This window comes from Neoarius graeffei, chromosome 20, assembly GCF_027579695.1.
Source record: "Neoarius graeffei isolate fNeoGra1 chromosome 20, fNeoGra1.pri, whole genome shotgun sequence".
In the NCBI taxonomy this organism is placed as follows: Eukaryota; Metazoa; Chordata; class Actinopteri; order Siluriformes; family Ariidae; genus Neoarius; species Neoarius graeffei.
The window spans coordinates 17,868,393-17,892,294 of record NC_083588.1 but is presented as its reverse complement, the minus strand read 5'-3'; the positions used below and the strand labels follow the sequence as shown (position 1 = coordinate 17,892,294).

Sequence of the window (23,902 nt, the reverse complement as noted above, 5' to 3'; positions counted from 1 at the left end):
AAGGAAAATTAAAAATAAAGAAATCCGAGTCCTCGTGTCCAATTTACGAGTCCGAATGCAGTTAATGCACGAGTCCGAGTCATCAGCGCTCAAGTCCAAGTCAAGTCACGAGTCCTTAAAATTCGAGCACGAGTCGGATTCGAGCACTACAAGCCTGCCAGAAACATTTACCTGCTCCACAATGGGGTCACAACAGATACTGAACGCAAAGTTTAACCTACTTTTGCCACATAGATCTGTGATATCGGATCTCATCTCATCTCATTATCTCTAGCCGCTTTATCCTGTTCTACAGGGTCGCAGGCAAGCTGGAGTCTATCCCAGCTGACTACGGGCGAAAGGCGGGGTACACCCTGGACAAGTCGCCAGGTCATCACAGGGCTGACACACAGACACAGACAACCATTCACACTCGCATTCACACCTACGGTCAATTTAGAGTCACCAGTTAACCTAACCTGCATGTCTTTGGGCTGTGGGGGAAACCGGAGCACCCGGAGGAAACCCACGCGGACACGGGGAGAACATGCAAACTCCACACAGAAAGGCCCTCGCCGGCCCCAGGGCTCGAACCCAGGACCTTCTTGCTGTGAGGCGACAGCGCTAACCACTACACCACCGTGCCGCCCTGATATCGGATCATTTTCTTCAAATAAATGTTGAGGTATAGTTTTCTCATTTGTTTAATCAGGTTCTGTTTATGGGCAATTCTTCAACAGGGAGGCCAAAATTATGAAATTTTTAAGATTGCCTTAACTTGTCCGCTCAGTGATATTCCTAAAGTATGGAATCCAAGGCAAAATGTACCGAAAGCCATATTTAAAAATCACCCCAATTATAGCATTGTCGCCTCAGAGAAATCTCGGTTTGAGTTTTAAGAAATGAAAGTTCAGCTTTTTTCTGACTTTACTCACTTTTTCTTTCCTCGTAAAAGATTTTGCGTTCAGAGTCAAACACAGCCAATTTTTCTATGCTTTTTTTTTTAGGGTCAAAACCAGTGGCAGCTGGTGGGCTTTGAAATAGGGGAAGCTCAGTTTTAGGTCTACGTAATACAATTTTTCAATTATTTGTTATTTGTCATGAGTCAATTTGTTATGTGGGTCTGTCTCAGAAACTGGTCTCTCATTTGGGACATTATGGTCAAAAAATACATTTTCTAATTTTACTTTTTTTTTTTGCATTTACCCAACACTCAATGTTTCTTTTATCATGTTTAATAAGAATAAATATAGCGTCTTGCTTTATCCGGCCTCTGCTGTGGAATTTTTTTTTTATTACAATTCAAATGTTTTTGTAACATTTTTTGAAAATATTGAATACATTTCCTCTTTTTGATTGCTTGGGTTAAAAATGCCAAGTTATGATGCCCGAATTGATTATTCACTTAAATATGAATAATATGATACATTTTGGGTATTTGATATGGCGAAATAGGACACAATGGAAAAATCAAGAACGCACCGGAAAGATGAGAATAACGGCGCTGGTAAAAGAACAGCGACTGTACCGGCTGAAGGTCGCGCGGGTCTCTGCTGCGGCGCGCGAGCAACGGGACATCACTACCGCACCGGACGGAGCGCGAGGCGGGGGCGGGGCAAAATGACTGGCCGTACTTTGCCATTATAGCAGATAGATACCAGCTGTTAGCAGCTAGCACTGCAGATCCCAATAAGGTTCAAGCTAGCCTACAACCACGTTGATTGAACTACAAATGAAATAAACGAGTGAATTCACGAATGATCAAACTGATAGAATGGATGAAAGTTAACGGAGCACAACGAGTAATATTTACATTTATTTACAGAGACATCAATGAGAAGAAACGTTTATATGAAAAGAAATTCGGACAGCACTTTGGCACACGGCTACACTTTCTCGACATCCGCTAGGGACTGACTGATCATGCTTCTGTGTTCCTCGCCGAAGTACAGCGACCGCCCTCCTCATGTCTTTCAAACACCACCTCCAATAATCCTTTATCAGCCCGGCTTCTTGGTCCTCCCATGTCCCGTAAACACAAACGTAAATACAATCTCCAGAGATACCCGGCTTCCCTGGAAGTGACGATTTTGTCGATTTTAACCAATAACAACTAGCCGAAATTGGCTGTTCAGAGCCGTCTCGTAGACTGCAACGGATACCCGGCTGCCAGCAGTGCTGCCAGATACTGCTGACGTTTTCCAGCCCAAAACATGTTCAAATCCGCCAAAATGCACTTAAAACCGCCCAATCTGGCAACACTGGCTGCCAGTCCATAGAGCCCATTGAAATAAGAAAGGTTACAGCCTGGCAGCAAAGGTGATTCTCGTAGCGAACTGCAAGTTCGTCAGACATCACTCAAATAAGTTACAGGATGATATAGGGATAGTTATGAACGTAAATACAATCTTGGGCATATATTATGTTATGCAAGTTATTGTTTTAATGAGAATTCAACATCGTAGACGCCGCAGTTTGGGGAGAGAATTTTAGGGGAAGTTCGGCTTCCCTTGTTGTCTCTGAGAAATCGCCCCTGGTCAAAACATACCCCATACAGTGTGAAATATTTCTTTAATGCCATTATCTTGAGTACTGCAACTTTAAAAAAAAAAAAAATTACCACATTTTGCTGTGAATGTAATTTCGTTACCGAAGAACTACGCTTATCTACTTTTAGGATTTGTGTGAAAATCTGACAGTTTTAGTTCAAAATTGTCCAGAAGTATAGAACATTCTAAAGGGTTCATAAACTTTCAAGCACCGCTGTAAATCATATTTTGCCTATTTTACTCTCAGAAACTCAGACAAAATTTCAAGCACCATTGTATATAGAACTAGACAATAATTAGTATCATTTTGTACATCATGTGGATACAATAACGCTGAATAATCCTAAAATGCTGCACATGTAGCGCACCCTCTTCTGGTTTTAATGCTGTAATACGGTTTGTTTGGACCTTCTGAGTACTCGCGGAGAACGTTATTGTGTACACGTCAGTATGTTTATTTTGCAATATTTGTTTAGGGATCATTTTTGTGAAACGTGAGCAGCTGTGTGCTGCCCCGATATCACTGGGGGACGTGACTAGTGCAGATGCAAAGGTGTTTAAAGGGGAACAGAGGGCAATATATAGAGTAAATATAACAATAAAACACACATTGACGAACCTTATTCAAGACTTACAAAAGTTTTTTGTTCTAAGGTTGGAAAGTTATAGTGTTTTGAAAGTAGCTCGAGCAAACTATTTCCGCAGTTTGAACAGCCCGCCATGATATTAATTTTATCCAATCAGAATGCACGTTCATTTTCTCTGCGTAACACTCATGACGTACCGTATGTATGTGCCCAGTTGTGTTGGCTCATTGAGGTTGGGAATAGCACGTGCGAAATACCCGTTTCTGCCTCTTGCGACGATTTCGCAAGTCCACGGGTGGCACCTATCTCATTGCAGCAAATAAATTCTGCTGGACTCGTGAGCAACTCCACGTTACATTTTCCGCACGAGCACCACGCCGTGTCACCTGCACGCAGACGCTCTGCCCCATGCTCGCCATGCCCATGGTCGGCATCAGTCTCATCCTCGCCGTCATCCGAGCTTTCTTCTCTTATTTCATCACCGGAGTCGAGAGTACCTCTCCTAGCTATTTTAAGTTCGTTTCTTAAGACAGGGAGTTTTTAAGATGTTACCTTGTTGACAGTTTCGGCGAGAATCTTCCGCCTTCTTCAAAACAGTCACCAGATGTGTCCTGGGGGAGCGACCTGACAGCAGGAGGCGTGAACTACCTGTCAAATTGGGCGGGACGTTCACGCCTCCGTAGCGTAACATCAGCTGATAAGGCACGTCACCACTCGACATCTGGTGACTGTTTTGAAGAAGGCGGAAGATTCTCGCCGAAACTGTCAACAAGGTAACATCTTAAAAAATCCTTGTCTTAAGAAACGAACTTAAAATAGCTTTACTAGTTAGACATAATGAACTTCCACTACATAGTACCTCTCCTAGGTTCAAACTGGTACCCTTCTAAGCCATAGCCTGCTTGCAGTGTGTCTTGCGGGATCTCTTCGTATGATTCGACAGAGCTGTCGCTTTCACTTGATGCGCCCGACGCCATGATTTACACGCTTCTCTCCTAGTGCAGTGGGTAGCGCTGACGTCACGGTCTTTTAAAAATGGCGACTCTTGTGCGGTTTAGCGTATAAAGTATTATATTTACAATTACCAAAATATTTCGTTGTTTTCTAGTATATAAATTTGATAGAATACTTAACAATACGTTACTTTGTCACATCAGCAACTGTATATATTATATTTGGTACCCCTTTAAATAGGAGGAACATTTTCAGCATTCAGAAGCACAAGGGGTTTTGGTGTTAACTCATAAAAGAAACACTTGGTCTTATTTTTTTTTTTTTCCAACGACGTTCAAAATCGTATTAATGTGAAATCCAGTGTAAAATATCAGACGGCAAATGGCGGACTAAAAATTCCACGCTGCTGTAAGACAAGGGTTCTCAACCTTTTCTGCTTTAAGGCCCACCTGTTCATACTTAGAACGAGTCGGGGCCCATTAAAAAAGATCCCCAATTATTTTGGCTCATCTATTCTAATAGAATCTAATAATCTATTGTAAAGTGTATTAATGGGATGCGACATCACTCCCGGTTACAGACGGGAGCCCAGGAATTAAATAAGTGCAATAAAAACAAACTGTTTTTAATTGTAGGTATTGTATTTAAAACTGTACGGATGTACCAGAACCCAAACCATGCATGTTCCATGCACGTTCTCAGTCAAAAGGGATTAATGATCCAAAAGTGGAGTCTGGTCCATTAACACAAGAACTTATTGCCATGTTTGTACAGCAAACAAGCAAGTTATTAAAACCAAGATGTACACTCAGAAGAAGTGGATATAGAAACCACTCAATGGGATTAGATCAGACCTGGGCATTTTACGGCCCGCGGGCCGCATCCGGCCCTTTGGTTCATTCTGACCGGCCCGCGTAAGGTTAATGAGAAATTACAAAATAAACAGATTTTCTAATTTGACCTCATGCATGGACTGAATGTGCATTGCTTTTATTTTGAAGTTGTGTTCAACAAAAACGCAATGCGCGCGACATGAAAATGACATGAAATCCCACGAAACCTAATCCCGCGATAACTACTTCCGTAATTTGTCCAGACCAACCACAAACTTGTACGTCATCATTCAAACGATCCAGCCAATCACATCGTGTGACGTCACCAGCAGGCGCCGGAGCCGATCTCCGGCGAAAAACACCAAATGAGGTGATTAGACTACAAATGTGGGCATCATTATTATAATATGATGTATCTTGCTTGATATTTGGAGTAGAAAGACAATATTGTGATGTCTTTATTGTGTTTTGGGGTGAATGTGACTGAAAAAAAAAATGGTTCAAACGCTCACATTTTGTTAACCATTGTTTTGGGAAATTTGATTGAATAAATGACATTTTTTGTAAGGCAACCTCGTTTTTTTCCATACTCTTACCAGTCTTAGCAGCTTGTAAAAACAATGTTATTTATTGCTTCATATAAAGAAATACAATTAATATTATGCAGAATTTAGTTCAGCCTTTTGGTCCGGCCCTCCAGAAAATTTTCAGTTTCTCATGTGGCCCCATGGAAAAAATAATTGCCCACCCCTGGATTAGATCCTTACACGCTAATAAAGAAGGATTTTTCCTACGAGTTGGATAATTATCCATCCGTTGAGTTCCCCGACATCTCAAACTACCTGGTGCTGCAGACATCGTTTTACACGGACACACAGATGAAAACCTGAAAGAGCACAGAGGCAAACGACTTTTTATACGCGTCTGGGTTCCTTTATTGTTTACGCCTGGGTAAGTAGGGATTTCTGGGCTTTTTGTACGCATCTTTATGGTGATTGCTAGGACACTACAAGTTTCGGGTGTAAACGTACCACAGCCGCCCGATTCTCAATCCGCCCTGCTCTTCTCTTCCAGGGAAATCATTCACAAAGATCCACAGAACCCCCTTTAAAGACCTGGATATTTACACGCATTATATACAATGGTAGGCAAAAGTTTGGGCACCCCTGGTCAAAATTGCTGTTAATGTGAACAGTTAAGCAAGTTGAAATGATCTCCAAAAGGCATAAAGTTAAAGACGACTCATTCCCTTTATATTTTAAGCAAAAACTATTTTTTCATTCTCATCTCATTATCTCTAGCCGCTTTATCCTGTTCTACAGGGTCGCAGGCAAGCTGGAGCCTATCCCAGCTGACTACAGGCGAAAGGCGGGGTACACCCTGGACAAGTCGCCAGGTCATCACAGGGCTGACACATAGACACAGACAACCATTCACACTCACATTCACACCTACAGTCAATTTAGAGTCACCAGTTAACCTAGCCTGCATGTCTTTGGACTGTGGGGGAAACCGGAGCACCCGGAGGAAACCCACGCGGACATGGGGAGAACATGCAAACTCCACACAGAAAGGCCCTCGCCGGCCACGGGGCTCGAACCCGGACCTTCTTACTGTGAGGCGACAGCACTAACCACTACACCACCGTGCCGCCTATTTTTTATTTTCATCTTTTACATTTTCAAAATGACAAAAAAGGAAAAGGGCCCGAAGCAAAAGTTTGGGCACCCTGCATAGTTAGTATCTAGTAACACCCCCTTTGGCAAGTATCACAGCTTGTAAACACTTTTTGTAGCCAGCTAATACTCTTTCAGTTCTTACCTGGGGCATTTTCACACATTCGTCCTTGCAAAAGGCTTCCAGTTCTACAGGTTTCTTGGGCTGTCTTGCATGCACTGCTCTTTTGAGATCTATCCACAGATTTTCAATGATGTTTAGGTCAGGGGACTGTGAGGGCCAGGGCAAAACCTTCAGCTTGTGCCTCTTGAGGTATTCCGTTGTAGATTTTGAGGTGTGTTTTGGATCATTGTCTTATTGTAGGACCCGTCCTCTTTTTAACTTCAACTTTTTTACAGATGGTGTGATGTTTGCTTCCAGAATTTGCTGGTATTTATTCTAATCCATGCTTCCCTCGACCAATGAAATGTGCCCTGTGCCACTGGCTGCAACACAACCCCAAAGCATGATCGATCCACACCCATGCTTCAGAGTTGGACAGGTGTTCTTTTCCTGGAATTTGGCAGAAATTCCCTTTTTCCTCCAAACATACCTTTGCACATTGTGGCCAAAAAGTTCTATTTTGATTTCATCAGTCCACAGGACTTGTTTCCAAAATGCATCAGGCTTATTTAGATGTTCATTCGCAAACTTCAGACGCTGAATTTTGTGGCTAGGACGCAGCAACGGTTTTCTTCTGATGACTCTTCCATGAAGGTCATACAACCCCGAATCCAAAAAAGTTGGGACAAAGTACAAATTGTAAATAAAAACGGAATGCAATAATTTACAAATCTCAAAAACTGATATTGTATCCACAATAGAACATAGACAACATATCAAATGTCGAAAGTGAGACATTTTGAAATTTCATGCCAAATATTGGCTCATTTGAAATTGCATGACAGCAACACATCTCAAAAAAGTTGGGACAGGGGCAATAAGAGGCTGGAAAAGTTAAAGGTACATAAAAGGAATAGCTGGAGGACCAAATTGCAACTCTTTAGGTCAATTGGCAATAGGTCATTAACATGACTGGGTATAAAAAGAGCATCTTGGAGTGGCAGCGGCTCTCAGAAGTAAAGATGGGAAGAGGATCACCAATCCCCCTAATTCTGCGCCGACAAATAGTGGAGCAATATCAGAAAGGAGTTCGACAGTGTAAAATTGCAAAGAGTTTGAACATATCATCTACAGTGCATAATATCATCAAAAGATTCAGAGAGTCTGGAAGAATCTCTGTGCGTAAGGGTCAAGGCCCGAAAACCATACTGGGTGCCCGTGATCTTGGGGCCCTTAGACGGCACTGCATCACATACAGGCATGCTTCTGTATTGGAAATCACAAAATGGGCTCAGGAATATTTCCAGAGAACATTATCTGTGAACACAATTCACCGTGCCATCCGCCGTTGCCAGCTAAAACTCTATAGTTCAAAGAAGAAGCCGTATCTAAACATGATCCAGAAGCGCAGACGTCTTCTCTGGGCCAAGGCTCATTTAAAATGGACTGTGGCAAAGTGGAAAACTGTTCTGTGGTCAGACGAATCAAAATTTGAAGTTCTTTATGGAAATCAGGGACGCCGTGTCATTCGGACTAAAGAGGAGAAGGACGACCCAAGTTGTTATCAGCGCTCAGTTCAGAAGCCTGCATCTCTGATGGTATGGGGTTGCATTAGTGCGTGTGGCATGGGCAGCTTACACATCTGGAAAGACACCATCAATGCTGAAAGGTATATCCAGGTTCTAGAGCAACATATGCTCCCATCCAGACGACGTCTCTTTCAAGGAAGACCTTGCATTTTCCAACATGACAATGCCAAACCACATACTGCATCAATTACAGCATCATGGCTGCGTAGAAGAAGGGTCCGGGTACTGAACTGGCCAGCCTGCAGTCCAGATCTTTCACCCATAGAAAACATTTGGTGCATCATAAAACGGAAGATACGACAAAAAAGACCTAAGACAGTTGAGCAACTAGAATCCTACATTAGACAAGAATGGGTTAACATTCCTATCCCTAAACTTGAGCAACTTGTCTCCTCAGTCCCCAGACGTTTACAGACTGTTGTAAAGAGAAAAGGGGATGTCCCACAGTGGTAAACATGGCCTTGTCTCAACTTTTTTGATTTGTGTTGTTGTCATGAAATTTAAAATCACCTAATTTTTCTCTTTAAATGATACATTTTCTCAATTTAAACATTTGATATGTCATCTATGTTCTATTCTGAATAAAATATGGAATTTTGAAACTTCCACATTATTGCATTCCGTTTTTATTTACAATTTGTACTTTGTCCCAACTTTTTTGGAATCGGGGTTGTATTTGTTCAGGTGTCGCTGCATAGTAGAACAGTGCACCACCACTCCAGGGTCTGCTAAATCTTTCTGAAGGTCTTTTGCAGTCAAACGGGTTTTTATTTGCCTTTCTAGCAATCCAACGAGCAGTTCTTTCAGAAAGTTTTCTTCATCTTCCAGACCTCACCTTGATCTCCACTGTTTCTGTTAACTGCCATTTCTTAATAGCATTACGATCTGAGGAAACAGCTACCTGAAAACACTGCTACGTTCTTGTAGCCTTCTCCTGCTTTGTGAGCATCAAATTATTTTATTATTCAGAATGCGAGGGAGTTGCTTAGAGGAGCCCATGGCTGTTAATTTTAGGGACAAGTTTGAGGAGTCAGAGAATTTATCCAGCTTTGAAATCTGCATCATCTGACCTTTCCTAACGAAGAATTTGAACAAGCCACAGCTCAATAAGCTAATTAAGGTCTGGTAAAAGTTACCTGAGAACTCAAATATATTGGGGTGCCCAAACTTTCGCATGGTGTTCCTTTTCTTTTTTCACTCTCCAATTGTACAAAACAAAAATAATACACAAATCCTGCATAAAACGCTGAAAAGAAATGTGTCGTCTTTACCTTCATGCCTTTTGGTGATCAGTTCATCTTCTGCTCACTTAACTATTCACAGTAACAGACATTTTCAGCAAGGGTGCCCAAACTTTTGCATGCCACTGCGTGCATTAGTTTACAATATGAGGAACATGATCAAACAGTAAACAAAACCACATGAGGACTGAACTTCAAACATCACAAAATAACAGAAAATGGTGAGAAAAGTGATTTTGCGAATCCAAACGAAGTAAATAAATCGGAGGAATTTACAAACCTTTCACGAAGTGATCACTGCAAACTCGAGTGTTCTTCGACTCAAGGTTCAAGAGCTACATTTCTCATCGTCTTTTGGTAAAATCCTTGACTCTTTCACCCTTTAACACTTCATGGAAAACCTGAAAGAAACTGATCAGTTTCATGAGTTGTTTGATTTGAATAATAATAATAAATAATAAGTTAAATTTATATAGCGCCTTTCAAGAAACCCAAGGACGCTTTACAATAGTAGACAAAGAAAGAAAAATAAATAAATAAAAAATAAAAAGTCCACCAAGTAGGGGTCAGGATGTAATTCCCGTGGTGTAGCAGCCACAGTCCCACCAAAAGGCGCACGAAAACAAGTCCCACATCTCCAGCACCGCCGCCGCGACGCCGTCAGCAGCATCGCTCAGAACATCACGCCATGGATCCACAAAGCAAGCAGAGAAGCTCCGCCACGCAAAGCGCTGGTGTGTCCCAAACCGCCTGCACAGCCACCACGACGATGCCAAGCGTTAAAGCGCAGAGCACTGGACAACCACGATGTAAAATGAGTAACGAGCTCATTGCAGTCCACAGCTGGGAGCACAGGCATCACCCACGGCGAACCAAGGCCTGGAGGGAACCGACGCCCAAAACTAGGTCTGGAGCTACACCACCACCGGTGGAGAAAACACTCAAACATCAAACTACACACAAACACAGAAAAAAAAAATGGAAAAAGAAATAAAATAAAACAAAAAAGCTCAAATAGCTCAAAACAACGTAAGCGTAGGGCATTTTAATGACTAACACGGTGCCCCAGTGATGGTAACGCTTTGTGAACAGTGACCTTAGCGGACCACCACTTCATGTCTTGCATATCTGGTGAAGCGGATGTGGTGATGGATGCAACCAAGCAGTTGTACCCTACGAAAAATTAGCTACGACTTGGGGGAAAAAAAATTGTTGCCATGGCCCTAGTGGTTGCGAAACACTGCTGTAGCTGCACTGAGGTACAGCACAGAGTTGCATTATCGGTTTAGCAGCCTCCAGGTATTGAAAGCTGATCTGTTTGCGCGCGTATAGATGAGAAGCCGAGCGAGCTGAATATACTAAAGGACTAAAGCACTGCTGCATCACTGTCTTTAAGTAGAAATGAATCAAGCACCCCTATCTGCAGGTAGTGGAACAGCATTGTAGGGAATGAAGGAACCCGGTAACCAGTGAAAATGCTGATGAAATACGAAAAACTCCGAAGATCACGTGTTAAGTTTATAAGATGAATTGTCCGGTCAGGACAGAAATTTCCTTTCAGCATGTGTCGTCAGCTCCTGAACGCGTTTCTAATACGCCTCTGAGGCGAACCGCTCACCAGAATCGGCTGCAGTGATGTCAGGGCTAAGCGAGAAACTTGTTGATTTTGGCTATGTCGTCACAGAACAGTGGATCAGGTACATGTAAGTCCACGGCGAAATATGTTGACGTGTTAACATGTGTATGTGCACACTAATATCACAAGCAGTCAGTTGCAGGAGAGAACAGGATGCGGCTCATGATTCTTTTATTGTTGGCGGCGCAGGAACACTTTGATGTGAATCTCAGCTGCTTCTGTGTGCGTCACTGAACTGGAAGGCTGGTTAACTCGGGAAGCATGAAAGTAAATAAAACGTGGTGTCTGGCATCTGTATGCAAAACGCACAGATGGATTTACAAAAGCTGTGAGCTGGGTGGCTCGAGTAGTGGTGAGGAGGGACACGTATCAGTACACTGCAGTACGCGACGCAAAACTACGACACTGAGAGATACACCGGTTCCAGGGGCGCAGATAGGATTTTTGAACTGGGGGGGACTGAGCTGTCAGCAAATGATTCCATTTTGTGTATATATATATATATGTGTGTGTGTACACTATCGTTCAAAAGTTTGGGGTCACTTTGAAATGTCCTTATTTGTGAAAGAAAAGCACTGTTCTTTTCAATGAAGATCACTTTAAACTAATCAGAAATCCACTCTATACATTGCTAATGTGGTAAATGACTATTCTAGCTGTAAATGTGTGGTTTTTGGTGCAATATCTCCATAGGTGTATAGAGGCCCATTTCCAGCAACTCTCACTCCAGTGTTCTAATGGTACAATGTGTTTGCTCGTTGCCTCAGAAGGCTAATGGATGATTAGAAAACCCTTGTACAATCATGTTAGCACAGCTGAAAACAGTTGAGCTCTTTAGAGAAGCTATAAAACTGACCTTCCTTTGAGCAGATTGAGTTTCTGGAGCATCACATTTGTGGGGTCGATGAAATGCTCAAAATGGCCAGAAAAATGTCTTGACTATATTTTCTATTCATTTTACAACTTATGGTGGTAAATAAAAGTGTGACTTTTCATGGAAAACACAAAATTGTCTGGGTGACCCCAAACTTTTGAACGGTAGTGTGTATACATGTTATTTCACCTCCCTCACTGCCATCACCAGGAACTACCTGCAGGCCAGGACAATGATAACATTTTAACATAGCCTATGGAAATCCAAAGTTTACACATTATCATCACGCACAGAAATTGCAAAACTAGTTTTAAAACCGCTAAGTTCCAACTGTTAAACATAGCGAGAGGCTGGGCTACGCGTGTGTGTGTAAAGTGTAAACCAGTGCATCCTGACTTTCTAACTATGCCTGTGTGTTGTGTGAGCGGCAGTCAGTCAACAACTCTTCGCAAAGTTTCCTTATGAAACAATATGCTCGCTGAAATTATGGCAGGGAACGCCAGATTAAACATTAAAACTGCCTTCTGAGCACTGTATCTACAGGCTACCACCGAAAGAAGGAGGCTACCAGAAAGGCATCTCTACTCCGTACGATTTTACTTTCACTACGACATTACTTTGAACAGACTATCAAAAAATTGCAAGGTGATATGATAAAGTAAGGCACAGTTTACTTACAGTCGTTGTTTTTTGAAAAAACGATGCAATCGTTTTCTGCTTTTTGGCACCCTTCATCATGCCGTGTTGGGGTCCTGAACCAGGAGGAGCTGTCCCCGATATGCCTGTCAAACTTGTTGTCGGTAACCATAGCAACCAAGCTCGAGCTCGCAACCTGTGCAGTCTGCGCAGTTGCAACTATGTATGTATTTCGAGGACCACAATGGAAATAAGTATTTTTACTTTTTGTGTTATCCTCCGCAATATTTATATTTATATTATATGTTCACATGTTATGTATATGTTTCTATTGCAAAATCAATCAATCAGTCAAAAAAAAAAATGTACTGCTGTGCACCTCAATAAACCAAATGGTAATTAGTCTTTTGATTTTTCCGTGAGGTTTGCCTTATGCAAAGAAAGACAGCATAGACGTTTTTTCCTCCCTATAAATGGGGGGGACCGAACGAGGTGAATTTAAATCTGGGTGGGACGAATCCCCCCCGTCCCCCCCTCTATCTGCGCCCGTGACCGGTTCCACTCTTAATTATTTTTTTATTTTTATATACAATAACGTATGAGCAATATAATATGAATCCAGTATCCCTTCACAGGAGCAATGCTGGATTGTTTCATCGTGTAAACAATGTGAAATATTACTTCATCGGTTAATCTGAATTATTTATTTTTATTTATTTATTTATTTATTTTTAAAAAGGTTCTGACTGCAAAGTTGAATTCGGGGCAAAATGTTCCACTTCTACTGCTGTTGGAGTTTCGAGAGGTTTCACCGCTGCTCACGCCATGTATCCTGCGTGTAAATGTTTTGCCGAGATAAAAAGCATCCCGCGTTTTATGGTTCCAAAAATTGCTCAAGCAAGCAAGCAGCAATATCACGTGACCACCGTGGGATGTGTTTGACCTACTTTTTAACCAAAACAAGTTGGTGTGGGCAAACATAGCAGACTCGGCTATCCCGCCAGCGTAAAAGAAAAGCAAAGTCTGCCGAGTGAGTGCAACTGCAAGATAGAGCAAGGTTAGATGACCTGTCATTTTTCTGGACAGTTAATTAAATCATTCTAGCTAGCACTTAGCTATCTTCGCCTTACAATGCATGGGCTCGACTCGACGGTCGCGAATATGGAGCTACAGTGGTGCTTGAAAGTTTGTGAATTTTCTGTATTTCTGCATAAATATGACCTAAAACAACGTCAGATCTTCACACAAGTTGTCAAAGTAGATAAAGAGAACCCAGTTAAAGAAATAAGACAAAAATATGATACTTGGTCATTTATTTATTGAGGAAAATGAGCCAGTATTACATATCTGTGAGTGGCAAAAGTACCTTTGCTTTCAGTATCTGGTGTGACCCCCTTGTGCAGCAATAACTGCAACTAAATGTTTCCAGTAACTGTTGATCAGTCCTGCACACCGGCTTGGAGGAATTTTAGCCCGTTCCTCCGTACAGAACAGCTTCAACTCTGGGATGTTGGTGGGTTTCCTCACATGAACTGCTCGCTTCAGGTCCTTCCACAACATTTCGATTGGATTAAGGTCAGGACTTTGACTTGGCCATTCCAAAACATTCACTTTATTCTTCTTTAACCATTCTTTGGTAGAACGACTTGTGTGCTTAGGGTCGTTGTCTTGCTGCATGACCCACCTTCTCTTGAGATTCAGTTCATGGACAGATGTCCTGACATTTTCCTTTAGAATTCACTGGTATAATTCAGAATTCATTGCTCCATCAATGTTGGCAAGCCGTCCTGGCCCAGATGCAGTAAAACAGGCCCAAACCATGATACTACCAGCACCATGTTTCACAGATGGGATAAGATTCTTATGCTGGAATGCAGTGTCTTCCTTTCTCCAAACATAATGCTTCTCATTTAAACCAAAAAGTTCTACTTTGGTCTCATCCGTCCACAAAACATTTTTCCAATAGCCTTCTGGCTTGTCCACATGATCTTTAGCAAACTGCAGACGAGCAGCAGTGTTCTTTTTGGAGAGCAGTGGCCTTCTCCTTGTAACCCTGCCATGCACACCATTGTTGTTCAGTGTTCTCCTGATGGTGGACTCATGAACATTAACATTAGCCAATGTGAGAGAGGCCTTCAGTTGCTTAGAAGTTACCTTGGGGTCCTTTGTGACCTCGCTGACTATTACACGCCTTGCTCTTGGAGTGATCTTTGTTGGTCGACCACTCCTGGGGAGGGTAACAATGGTCTTGAATTTCTTCCATTTGTACACAATCTGTCTGACTGTGGATTGGTGGAGTCCAAACTCTTTAGAGATGGTTTCTAACCTTTTCCAGCCTGATGAGCATCAACAACGCTTTTTCTGAGGTCGTCAGAAATCTCCTTTGTAAACCACAAATTGCATCGCTGCGACTCAAAACTCTCCGAGGTCGATGCAGAGTCACAATGTTTTCTGCATGTCGCAATCTTGTGTATTTGTTTAGTCATGTAATTTTGCCACTTTTGCTATTAAGATTTAGGATATTACAGTACGTGAGTAACTTGGTATAGGATAATTAATTATTTAATAGTATTTGCTGTACTACATTGTTTACTTTATATGTATACATGCACTATATAACAAAAAGTTTGTGGACACCTGATCATCCAATCCATGTGTTTGTTGAACATCCCATTCCAGATGTAGTCTTCCTTTGGTAGTAGAGTAACCTGCACTCTTCTGGGAAGGTTTCCCACTCGATTTTGGAGTGTGGCTGTAAGGATTTGAACACTGAGCCACAGAAGCATTCTTGAGGTCAGACACTGATATCATGTGAAGAGGTTTGGGGTGCAGTTCATCCCCGAGTTCTTCCACTCCAACCTGAATAAACCACGGATTTCTGGATCTCACTTTGTGCACACGGTGGTGTAGTGATTAGCGCTGTCGCCTCACAGCAAGAAGGTCCGGGTTCGAGCCCCGTGGCTGGCGAGGGCCTTTCTGTGTGGAGTTTGCATGTTCTCCCCGCGTCCGTGTGGGTTTCCTCCGGGTGCTCCGGTTTCCCCCAAAGACATGCAGGTTAGGTTAACTGGTGACTCTAAATTGACCGTAGGTGTGAATGTGAGTGTGAATGGTTGTCTGTGTCTATGTGTCAGCCCTGTGATGACCTGGCGACTTGTCCAGGGTGTACCCCGCTTTTCGCCCATAGTCAGCTGGGATAGGCTCCAGCTTGCCTGCGACCCTGTAGAACAGGATAAAGCGGCTAGAGATAATGAGATGAGATGACTTTGTGCACAGGGGCATTGTCGTGCTGGAACAGACTTGGGCCTTTTAGTTCCAGTGAAGGGAAATTGTAATGCTACAGCGTACAGAGTCATCCTCGACAATTGTGTGCTTCCATATTTTTTGGCAGCAGTTTGGGGAAGAAGCAGACATGGGTGTGGTGATCAGGAGTCATGGCTACAGTGTGGGGAAACAAGTCCGGACCGGCGGACATTTACCGGTAATTTTCACATTTGTCCGTCTGTATTTCAAAAACATCAAACTGGATGGCCCATGAAAAATGGTAAAGATATGGGTCTCATCTACTTCTAATTTTCTTCCAAATGTTACACTGGGCGAATACATTGTCATAACACGGCCTGTGAAACGTGGGCCTCTGCGGCCCAACTTTAAAAATTCATAACTCTGCCACCGATGGTCCTAGCCCCACCAAAATTTACAAGCACATCCTTCTCCCTGAGCCCTTTCGAACCGCTACAACCGTGGCTCGGCCCGCTATTCGTCCTGGAGCCTCTAAAAAACTTAAACACGAGCCCTGGCTCGAGCCAACCTTTAAAAAAAATTCATAACTCGGCCACCCAAATTCCCAGCCCTGCCAAACTTTACAGGCACCTCCCTCTCTCCCAAGACCTTTCGAACAAGCCCAGGCTCGGCCCGATCCAACATCAGGAGCGAACGCGGCTCGCAGAAAACTTAAACACGAGCCCTTGCTCCAGCTGCTCACGTGCGCGGTGATTTAAAAATTCATAACTCAGCCACCGAAGGTCCTAGCTCCACCAAAATTTACAGGCACCTCCTCCTCCCCAAATGGCACACTAAATAAGACAATAATAATGCACTCGGTATTCACTGTTGTTTTTATTGCACGGTGCAGTTGAACTCGTGTTTTAGGGTTGACCAGTATCCGATTGATCCAGTCAGTTGATTAAGAGTTCAGTTTACATGAAACTTTGCAGTACAGTATTAGGTTAAGTGCCAAACTGCCAGTTAATGTTTATGATGTTATTATGTGCATTTTTTTTCATTCATAATAAGAATGACTGACAGTCAGTCGTATGCTTTGTAGGATGTAGATTTATATTTCAATAGAGTTTTTATTTTCTTCTATTTTCCAAGTTCTAGTCCAGCAGATTTTAGTCTGGATGCCAAATGATATCCCCATGTCTAGTTTTGAGTCATTTTGTGACAAATTTACTTGGAATCTCGAACTCAGAATTTTAACTCTATTACACTACCGTTCAAAAGTTTGGGGTCACCCAGACAATTCTGTGAATCACCACAAATGTGATGCTCCAGAAACTCAATCTGCTCAAAGGAAGGTCAGTTTTATAGCTTCTCTAAAGAGCTCAACTGTTTTCAGCTGTGCTAACATGATTGTACAAGGGTTTTCTAATCATCCATTAGCCTTCTGAGGCTACGTTTACATTACGTCGAATCAGCGGATCATCAGATTAACGTTCTTAAAACGATTCGCGTTGACACTAAAACCGTTAGCCGTGCACACAGCAACACCAATACACGGATACGCTCGGCTCCGCAGGCATCCTGCGCTCCAAATCACTCCGCCCTGAACAGCGAGTGCCCTCTGTAGGGTGCGCACTCCGGCCCTGCGCAGCTCACAGAGCGCGCGAGTGAAGTGCGCAAGCCACGATTCGGGACTGAGCCGCTGTGTGTGTGATCCCAGCGCATATCACTTAGTACTTGCAAGTAGAAGGATGGCAAGCCTAAAGACAATCGTAACTACACAATGGGCAGTATTTGCATCAGTATTTGCAGTATTTTCATACTTTTATACTCTTTAATGAAAGGTGATACAAGGCGGAAGTCCGCGCCGTTTTTCAGCAGTCGCGTCACATGACCAACGCCAGCGAATCAGGAAGGTGGATGTCACAGTGACGTTGTCCAATGAGGACGCCAGCTAGAGCTCAGCACAGCGTATTCACGTATCTCAATGTTTACACAGCACCGGACCAGATACGATCTAGATTGAATACGTGGACCCTGGCGGATTCCCGTTTCCCGGCTTTTCCAGGTGGTTTAATGTAAACGGACAGTGCATCCGCGAAGAAAACGAGACAGATACGGTCTAATGTAAACGTAGCCTGAGGCAATGAGCAAACACATTGTACCATTAGAACACTGGAGTGAGAGTTGCTGGAAATGGGCCTCTATACACCTATGGAGATATTGCACCAAAAACCAGACATTTGCAGCTAGAATAGTCATTTACCACATTAGCAATGTATAGAGTGGATTTCTGATTAGTTTAAAGTGATCTTCATTGAAAAGAACAGTGCTTTTCTTTCAAAAATAAGGACATTTCAAAGTGACCCCAAACTTTTGAACGGTAGTGTATGTAAGAATAGTTGTGTTGTTAATTACTAAATTTCTTATCGACTTCTTATAAACATAGTATAAAAAATAGTCATTGGCATAATGTTTCATGAGCGTTATTATAGTACCTGTATATGAGGACCAGTAAGTTGTAACCAACTGGAACATCCTTGGGTCCCCGTACTTTTTTCTAGACATGGAACTGACCTGTGTGCGCGACTGTTTTCTTGGGTGTAACCTAAAGCATGTTTTTCTTGAATCTTCTGACATTTTCTTGTAAATTATAGTCAATTTGTAGTGTAATTTAGCCGCTAATGTCGAGTGCAATTTGGCCTTTGAAGATCACAAAAATGTGCCTGGAAATAGCTGAGAAGCCATCTCCAGGCATCTAAAGCCCTTCAGCTTCCGGGGCCCTAAGGCAAGACCCGGACCCCCGGTCACATTGTTCCGGGCCTTTGGCCCGTCATTCGGACAGGCTGAAATTTGGACGGACAGACAACATTTCAGACTCGACAGTCTGCTTAAAATTCCTTATTTCCCACACTCTGGCTATAGATAGGTTTGTTTTGTGTGTGTTTTATTTTTTGTTACCTTCATATTTTTTACAGTCTAAAAGTCTAGTGTTGAGAAATTCCAGTACTGTTATACTTATTAAAAACGAGAGAAACTCTGGTGGATAAATCACTAGCCTGGGTGCCCTGGACAAGCAGATTTTGTATCCTGGTTATTAGTCTGTGTTCATAGCTTCCTGACAAACTACTAGATTTCCGAACACACAACCCTACGACTTCTAGATGTTCACAAACGTTGATATTTATATCGTTATGTATGTTTGGACTTCATGCTCTTCACAGTGATGTGACGCACCTTGATGCTGTGACTGTAACTCGCGCTCCACTGGTTGACAGTAGAACGGTTTTTATCCCCCGCTGGCCGAAAGACCCGAAGGGGGATTATGTCGTGACGATTTCCGTCTATCCGTCTGTATGTCCATTCCGGGAAGGGCGCTCACCTTCTGAAATCAACTCCTCTCACAGTTTTTGGAGGAATTTCATGAAACTTGGTAGGATTCTTTGTTATATGTCGGTAATTTCGTTCAATTCGGTCACATTTATACCAGCGTTACAGCCCTTGATTAGCAAAATTATTCTTTGACAATTTCACAAGAGTGTGTTTTCCTTCTGAAATCAACTCGTCTTGCAATTTTTGGAGGAATTTCATCAAACTTGGTAAAAGGCATCGTCATTAGTACGCACATTTATTATTTTGTTCAATTCGGTCGCATTTTACCAGAGTTACGCCCCTTGATTCACAACCTTGTACTTTGACAATTTCATGAAGGTGCGCTCGCCTTCTGACATCAACTCCTCTCGCAATTTTTGGACGGATTTCTCGAAGCTTGGCGAAACGCCTTGTTATATGACGGTAATACGCATACTGCAGTTTAATTTCGTTTGAAAATTTGACCAGAGTTTTGACCCTTGATTAAATACGTTTTATTTTGACAATTTCACGAGGGTGTACGTTCTTCTGAAATCAACTCCTCTCACAATTTGTGGAGGAATTTCACCAAATGTGGTAAAAGGCTTTGTTATATGACAGTTATACGCATATTTGAAATTTCGTTTAATTTGGGCAAATTTTCCCAGAGTTATGCCCTTGATTATTAAAGGTCCCATGGCATGAAATTTTCACTTTCTGAGGTTTTTTAACGTTAAAATGAGTTCCTCTGACCTTCTTAAGTCACCCCAGTGGCTAGAAATGTCATAATGCGTAAACCAAACTATGCCCACCCTTTGTCAACATTTGAGAATGGCGCGTCAAAATGGCGCGTTGATAGGCTCTTCCCTTTACTATGTCAGCAAGGGAGATGATCCCCATGCCCCCCCCCCCCCCCCCCCCCCGATTCCCACCCACTGTATGTATTGCCCACCCAGCTCAAAAGTTGCCACCATAGATACGTCACTTCAATTTTGTAGTGAGGAGACCATAGAGGACACAACAACATGGCATCGCCTAAGCGAGCGAAACATGGAAATTGCGCTGTACATGGATGTGACAACACAGAAAGGAGTCTGTTTTTACTGCCGACGGGAGAGCCCCTGAAGACGCAGTGGCTTAATTTTATTTACTCCAATAATACGCCGTCGAGTCTACCTAAGACGGTGTATGTTTGTCGGAAGCATTTTCCTGATGAATGTTTCCACAACTTGGGACAGTACATAACCAACCCAATAATTCCCGTTTCCAGACATAACATTTCAAACTCACCATTCTGATACGTCCTGCTGAAGTCGGTGATTTACAGTTTGTTCAACTGCTTGCGCTTCTGCTTCGGGGTCGGACTCCGGGTCAAAAGCGAAAGCTTGGACTGTTGCTTGACCTGCCATTGCTACTGTTCACACACAGGTAGCATGCCCGTAGCTTGGTCAAGCCCCTCCCCCGCCCCCTATGGCCCACCCCCACTCTCTACCCTTCCCCGCCTCCATGCTTCTCATTAGCAAAATGACGCACTGGGAAAAGGGCTGAAATGGGGCTTTCTCCCAGGAGGCTATATCTACGTGCCGAGGGTTCATTTTGAGAAAGGCTGCGGATATAACATCCGGAAACCTCCACGAGCCCGTTTAAAGCATCAACAAACCACCATGCCATGGGTCCTTTAACAAACTTGTACTTTGGCAATTTCATCAAGGTGTGCTTGCTTTCTGAAATCAACTTCCCTCACAATTTTTGGAGGAATTTCACGTAATTTGGCAAAAAGTTTTCTCCCCCCGCTTTCCGAAAGGGCCGAAGGGGGATTGTGTCATGACGATCTCTGTCCGTCCCGGGAAGGGTACTCGCCTTTTGAAATCGACTCCCCTCTCAATTTTTGGAGGAATTTCACAAAACTTGGCAGGATTCTTTGTTATATGTCGGTAATACACACATTGCAGTTTCGTTCAATTCAGTCGCACTTTACCAAAATTATGGCATAGTTGCCAGCGGGGGATATTGTGCTCTCGGAACACTCTTGTTACTAGGTGGTTTAATTGGCGTGTATGGATGTTTCGTCAGTGTTTCCATCACTGTCCAACAAGTGCAGCACAAAGTGCAGTTGTTGTACAACTCTCTTGCTGGCGCAACACAGAGTCATTAACAGAAACTAAAGACACTTGCCAGACTCGAATAATATCCCTTACGTCTGATGTGACGACAGGACACCAAATCTCAAGTCATAACGTTGGCCAGTGATTTGCTGTCTTTTTTTCATGGTACAAACAGTGTGCTGCATTCAATTATTATTATTTTTTTGAGTTTTAGTTTGTGTTTTGAGCGGATAATTATAATATACTCGCTCTTTTCTATTATGTCAGTGTTTCGCAAAGTGTCCGCGAGGTGATCTACAAATGTAGTCAGCGTTTTCAAGATAAGCTGGCGTATGCTTTGTAACATTATTAGAAAGTTAAATTTATCCAATCTTGTTTTTAACGGCAATCAAACGGGCCTGTAATTTCATCATCATTATTATTTAAAAAGCGTTCTGCATCTGAATTTGCACCACATAAAACTTGTAGTGTGCACGTGCTCTTATTCCGCCTCTCGTCTCTAGGCAACAGTCACCTCACAAATCTCTGCCTCGCAGGCAAACAGGCAGGCAGACCTGAAAACAAGCAAACGAATATTCTGAACATATAATAGGCTAATCCATACTAGCTCGTGTTCGTGGCGATTTTTTAAAATTTTTTAAACCACTCCTCCCATTAAGAAAAAAAGAGTCAGTTTTGAGCAGATACAAGTAAGTGTAATCTGTTAAATCTAAAATTTGTTTTGTTCATTTCGGTTCATTCGTGTTCCTCCTAATTTTGAACAATTTTGAACTATTGATTTGAAATGTTCTGATTAACTGTTTGCTGAATTTTAAACCTCCATACTTTTGCCTTTAAAAATCACGGAGGATATGGAATGGATAGGCCTTTAATGTATTTAGTTAACCATAATTTTTTCAATTAAAAACACCTAATAGTACACATCTCTGTATGGTCTGTGTGTGTGTGTTGTGTGGGGCGGTGTTGACAGTAGAGCCCTGCACTCCCGCGGGACTCGCAGGACCCGCCACAAAGCAGTGTGGCGCGGGACAAATTTTGAAAGCTCATTGCGGGCGCGGGCGGGACCGGAAGTGCACATATGCTGGCGGGAGCGGGAGTGCACATATGCGACGCGGGCGGGAGCGGTGATAAGCTGCAGTCCCGCTAACTAAAAATGTGTTTGAAATAAAATTTATAAATTATTAATTTATGTCTATCATATATAATTTGTGATTGATATTTTATTTAGCATTAATAAAAACATTTTAAGATGCCTAAATTTGCAGAGAGAGTCAGATTGCCAGATTGAGTGAGGAATAGCATCTTAAATTTGCCATTGATCACCCTAATGGGAAATTCTTTGATCACTCTAATGACTCACCGTTCACACGTAGCTAGCAAGAGAACCATGAATGAAGTGATTTACTGCTTGAGTTAGTCTACAACTCTAATCAGAGAGACAGGTTACACAGTGACGGTAGGCTTGACTCAATGCTATCCCAGAAATCCTTCCTGTAATATGCAAATTTGGCCGCCTCTGATTGGACAGCCAAATTTGCATATTACAGGAAGGATTTCTGGGATAGCATTGAGTCAAGCCTACCGTCACTGTGTAACCTGTCTCTCTGATTAGAGTTGTTCACTCATGGTTCTCTTGCTAGCTCTGCTTTGCAATAAAAAAAAAAAAAAAACATTGGTACAAAGCAAGCCCATTTACTTTTTTATGCTGATCAGAGAATTACAATGGTTTCTCATGTGACAAATATGTGCGATTCGCTATTAAATATTTTAATCGCTTGACAGCACTAATTATTATTATTAGAGACACTACATGCTGAATTCAGAAACAAGGTAAATAATAACAAACGTGAACGTGAGCTGTAGATATTTATGCTCAGATCCACTCAAAGTAGGGGGCGGGGCACCATCACGCTGTGTCAAGACAAGAACTTTCCTGAGAAATAACGCGAACGTTCCGACTCTCACCTATGGTCATGAGCTTTGGGTAATGACAGAAAGAACAAGATCGCGGATACAAGCGGCTGAAATGAGTTTCCTTCGCAGGGTGGCTGGGCGCTCCCTTAGAGATAGGGTGAGAAGCACAGTCACTCGGGAGGAGCTCGGAGTAGAGCCGCTGCTCCTCCACATCGAGAGGAACCAGCTGAGGTGGCTCGGGCATCTTTTTCGGATGCCTCCTGGACGCCTCCCTGGGGAGGTGTTCCAGGCATGTCCCTCCGGGAGGAGGCCCCGGGGAAGACCCAGGACACGCTGGAGGGACTATGTCTCTCAGCTGGCCTGGGAACGCCTCGGTGTTCTTCCCGAGGAGCTGGCCGAGGTGTCTGGGGAAAGGGAAGTTTGGGCTTCCATGCTTAGACTGCTGCCTCCGCGACCCGGTCCCGGATAAGCGGAAGAAGACGAGACGAGACGAGTCTGCATCATGCGGGATTTGCGGGCGGAAGTGGGACAAAATATGGCAGGTGGGAGCGGGACTGAAAATCATAATTCTTTGTGGGCGGGAGCGGGACTGAAAATCATAATTCTTTGCGGGCGCGGGCGGGAGTGGGACTGCACAATGCGGGCGGGAGCGG

The 23,902-nt window shown here is 42.9% G+C and overlaps 1 protein-coding gene across 14 annotated transcripts in view; it reads left to right on the top strand.

Moving 5' to 3' along the window:
• Positions 1-23,902, top strand: part of cep112 (centrosomal protein 112) — a 507,564-nt gene that overhangs the window by 78,651 nt on the left and 405,011 nt on the right. The window lies entirely within an intron of this gene.